The 4,911-nt window shown below is 37.1% G+C and overlaps 1 long non-coding RNA gene across 1 annotated transcript; it reads left to right on the top strand.

Annotated features, from left to right (window-relative positions):
* The first annotated feature begins 2,894 nt into the window (after positions 1-2,894).
* On the top strand, positions 2,895-3,831 carry LOC113472580. The gene is made up of 2 exons (XR_003394828.1): positions 2,895-3,072; positions 3,690-3,831. It is a non-coding gene; the product is annotated as an uncharacterized LOC113472580 (long non-coding RNA).
* Positions 3,832-4,911: the final 1,080 nt, after the last annotated feature.

Below are 4,911 nucleotides of genomic sequence, written 5' to 3'. Positions count from 1 at the left end.
GTGGGAATCGAACCCGCGACCTAGCGCTTACAAAGCAGACACACTGCCCTCCAGCTAACAAACACGGCCCTGTACATATACATAGGCACATGGAAATGACATTCATTAGTGAAAATAGTCATTAAGCAATACCTACATTAGGATTGTCTTTTTCCTTCGAAGTCAAATTCAATGGCAGGGAAATAAGAACCTACCTACCTATCTACAGGGTGTCCCGAAATAAATCCGTACACTTTTGTTTTCTAATAACTTTTGTGTTGGATGACTTGGAATTTTACCGAGTGTTATCAAGAGTAATTGGATTGTACCTACCTCTTTTGGGTCCTGAGGAATTAGAACAGATTCTAAACAACGGGAAAAAAAAAAAAAAAAAAAACAGGCGGAACTATGTAGGTAGGTACCTACAACCTAATAGGTGCCTTAGGTATTTTAGGTATTTACCTACAGATTGAACACCCGGTAGAAAACAGGAAGTTGCCACCTTTTGACATCATACTGTATTTAATAACGGGTCTAACCTATTACGGAATAATTGATTTCTGTTTTTTAATTAATCACGCGACTGACATTGGTATTGTGTGACGACAGGTAGTAGGTACCTACCTACCTGTAATACCTGTATAAACCTAGTACCTATACAGCTTACGGAATAATTGATTTCTGTTTTTTAATTAATCACGCGACTGACATTGGTATTGTGTGACGACAGGTAGTAGGTACCTACCTACCTACCTACCTGTAATACCTGTATAAATCTAGTATAGAGCCTGGCTGGGGGACTTTAAATAGGGAGTAGAGCAGTTTAGTCTGGCTGGGGGACTTTAAACAGGGAGTAGACCAGCTTAGTCTGGCGGGGGGACTTTAAACAGGGAGTAGACCAGCTTTGAGCTTAGTCTGGCTGGGTAACTTTATAAACAGGGAGTAGACCAGCTTAGTCTGGCGGGGGGACTTTTAACAGGAACCTACCTATTAGAACAGCTTAGTCTGGCTGGGGGACTTTAAACAGGGAGTAGACCAGCTTAGTCTGGCGGGGGGACTTTAAACAGGAACCTACCTATTAGAACAGCTTAGTCTAGCTGGGGGACTTTAAACAGGGAGTAGACCAGTTTAGTCTGGCTGGGAAACTTTAAACAGGGAGTAGACCAGCTTAGTCTGGCTGGTAAACTTTAAACAGGGAGTAGACCAGCTTAATCTGGCTGGGTGACTTTAAACAGGGAGTAAACCAGCTCCGTCTGGCTGAGATACTTTAATCAGTGAGGTTATCACCCTGAAATTTTCCTTGATAAAGAAATAGCAAAGGTTGAGTGCAAAGGGCATCCACTCGTAAAAAAATTGTAGCCAAAACTAAAAGTGTCAGCCCAAATCAATCACATTAGTTAGGGCTGATTGAGAGGCTGACAAAAAACGCCGGCTCGTATGTATACCTACCTAGGAGCCCACGTAGTAGGTACATGTAGGTAGGTACCTATCATAGGTCGTTTCACATGAAAATTGTTTACAAAAAGTGACATGAAATTTAACATCTTTGTGTTGTGTACCTAATACCTAGGTAATAAAGTCTTATGAAGAAAAATCACAAGGAAAATTTGAAAATAACATAAGGAAAATTTGAAAATTGACTGACATATAGGTAAGTAGGTAAGTTCCAAGATACTTTGCCTAGATTTCTATGACAAAACCGGTTCCTACCGAAGTACATATCTCTACTATAGGCTGCGTGGTGGTGGGTGGGTAGGTAGGTAGGTGCCTTACTACAATTTTTGCATTGGTTAATATAGGTAAGTAATTATATGGTTACTAATTGCAGCTGAGGAAGGTCCTAGAGACATTTTGCGGTCACAGAGGGAAAATTAAGAAAAAAAAAAAAAATAGTTCATCCCAGCAAAATCAAAGAAAACGCCGAAAACTTCCAAAGGATCAAAAAAAAACTTTGAAGAAAAAGTTGAATGTCAAGTAAATTTCAAGCATAAAAGTCAGGATATCAAATCTAGGTCATTGACCTTGTAGCCCTTGCACAAAAAAAAAAAAAAAAAAAATATGGCTCGTCCCTGCAAAATCAAAGAAAACGCCGAAAACTTCCAAAGGATCAAAAAAAAAAATTGAAGAAAAAGTTGAATGTCAAGTAAATTTCAAGGATAGAAGTCAGGATATCAAATCTAGGTCATTGACCTTGTAGCCCTTGCACATGCATACATTCCTGCCAAGGTCGTCCATGGAGGTTTATAAAAATCGTTCGCATCAAAAGTGAAGCTTAGATTTTCGCGGCCATTTTCGTTGACCTTACGAGAGATTGACTTCATGCTCTTATTTCCAAAATGAATTGTTTTACCCTTTATAAAACTAGACTTACCTATTTTATGATTGCCATCATGTTAATAGGCTTTAAAAATTAAAATTGATGTGAGGAAAAATTAACTATTAACATTTTTTATCGCTGAAAAAATTATGTCTCACTTTGACAACTTGTTCGACTGTTATCCACTGTTTTCAGCCTCCTTGACGTAGTTAGAAAACCCGCCACAAGGCAGCGCTCAAATCTTTTGTTTACAAATTTCGATTTGAAAACTTGAATGGCGGGAAGCGGTGGTTTTGTTTCTTTCTTGGGGGTATTTTTTTTAATGGTGGGATTTATAGCAAAATTCCCACAAAAATCTCGTCCTCAACACGCTCCCCTGTGCCAGATCCGATTTTTTCTGAGTTTTTCTGTGATTTTCTTTATTTGTTGAATAAAAATTCCAATAATTCTTGCTTTTTATTCTTGATTCTTGTCAGTAATGTCAGTCTTCCTGTTAAAGCGGAGAACACCATAAATTCTTTGTTTATTTTTGACTTGTAATTTTTATAAATTTTATTTTCTGTTTCTCAAGACCTCACAACTTTTCAGTCTTCCTGTTAAAGCGGAGAAAAAACCAACTAGACCCAAACATTCTGTGAAAGAAAGGAAAGAACTCAAGACTTCAGGGAAATAGAAATGTTTGGAAAACTCACCCGAGCCCACAGACTTTTTGTGTTCCCTGCCTGTTGAAATCTTAGAAATTGATAAACTCTGATCAACCATTATCACATTCGTCTGTAAGTTAGATTGCATTTATAGTAAAATTCCAATTTCCCAAGTAACCAACTTACAATAAAATTCACCTAGGTAGTATTTTAATAGTCAACCAATGCTAGGTAGATAATCAATTTTGATTGAAAAGATGGTCCTAGCCTTTTAGGAGGTCCATAAGGCCTACTGTTTAAAGTCAGGAGTCAGTAACATTTTTAAGGCATGGGCACAAACAACCCAGTAAAAGGCTGATTGATTGGTGATCCATTTTTTTTCTTTGTACCTACCTAAGCAAAGATTTGTGTGAGTACAAAATGCACTCATGCTTCTGTGGTCACAGGAACTCAATCTGACACTGCTGACAGACACACCTGCATTCACAGGTGTAGTGTTACTGATATCTGCTATATGCAATAACCAATTAATTGTTCTTAATTGTTTGAGAAACTCAAGCATTAGGTAAGTAAACTTTGCTAGGTCCCTAGCACACCTATGAGAGTTGAGTAGGTAACTACTAGATACTCAAAGGATCATTCTCTGAAGATCTTTTTTTTTTTTTTTAATTATATGATGTAGGTAATTAACACACTTTTTACTTCTAATTCTAAGAATTTGACAAACAGTACATTTTCCCCCCTTGCAGATCTGAAGGAATTAGGAGTTATTCAACCAAGATGTCCCCTGTCTCAAATTCTTCAATGGGGATTTACTTTGATCAGATCTTACTCAACATCAAGGAAAACATTTCCAAAGATATTCGATACACTTGTAGTGACTGTGGGAGACTGAAGAATAGAGATGCAGAACTGTCAGGTAATTTGAACAGGTGTTTTATGTACATAGTTATGATATACTTACATAGCTAGAAATTGACACAGTGGGGCTTTGGCGTATGCGCACAAACACATTAATGCGTTGCCTGCGAGGGAGCTTTGCTCGGGACATTTGATGTGACGTCATCGCCGACGGGAGCGTATGCCGTGACGTCAAAGTTCACGATTTACCGGCATTTTTTTAATCAATTTATCTCGGGATCTAGTAGTCGTAGAAGAAAAAGAAAAATTCCGTTGGTCCTCATTTTTTCTGCTCTATGACTTTGAAACATGACCCAAGTAAGCGCAACTGATCTATTAATGGCCTAAACCTAAACCCTTAACCCTCATTTCATGACAGTCATGCCTATCATTGATTCGTGGTCCAACCGACCTACACCACTACTTTAGGTCCATATCATCTATTCAATGCTACTTGGGTACTTAGGCTCTGGCACTAGAATCCTAAATACTCATTCCTAATGTAGGAGGGGCGTGAGGAGTGTTAAATCAGTAATTTATCAGTAGAGTGCCTCTCTCATTCATTAAGAGTGATTGGACCTTCAATATAGTGTTCTGGTAGTGAGCTTACGCTAAGCTTATCTGTGGATTATTTTTGGCTGACAAATTTTCTTGTTCGTAAATAGACATTTTTACTGCCCTCATAATTCATCCTATGAGTTTACCAGTTAATAAGCGATCCCGATAACCATAGGAAAAAAGTACCTATTGTTTTCAGTCCAATTTATTTATATTATTATTTATTTGTATTTTAAAGAAGTTAACTAATTATTATTAATTAAACCTTTAAGAAGAAGTACCTACTTAGAAAACAATAATAGCAGATTGTGTGTTCTCTTTTGGCAATAAGTTGGAAACTTTCGTTGATTAATTTTTAATTATTTTTTCTCTCTTGTTTTCATCTGTATTTTAATTATTTCCGTTTAGTTGTTTCTCTCTTAGTTTATTTGTGAGTTCGTTAATTAAAATTTCACATTTTATTTTTAGTCCGTCCTTCCTTTATTATTACTAATAATAAAAGGTATAAGGGAC

Source organism: Diaphorina citri, unplaced genomic scaffold, assembly GCF_000475195.1.
Source record: "Diaphorina citri unplaced genomic scaffold, Diaci psyllid genome assembly version 1.1 scaffold6302, whole genome shotgun sequence".
NCBI lineage: Eukaryota > Metazoa > Arthropoda > Insecta > Hemiptera > Psyllidae > Diaphorina > Diaphorina citri.
Note: the sequence above shows the minus strand (reverse complement) of the source record. Positions and strands in the feature narration are given on the sequence as shown.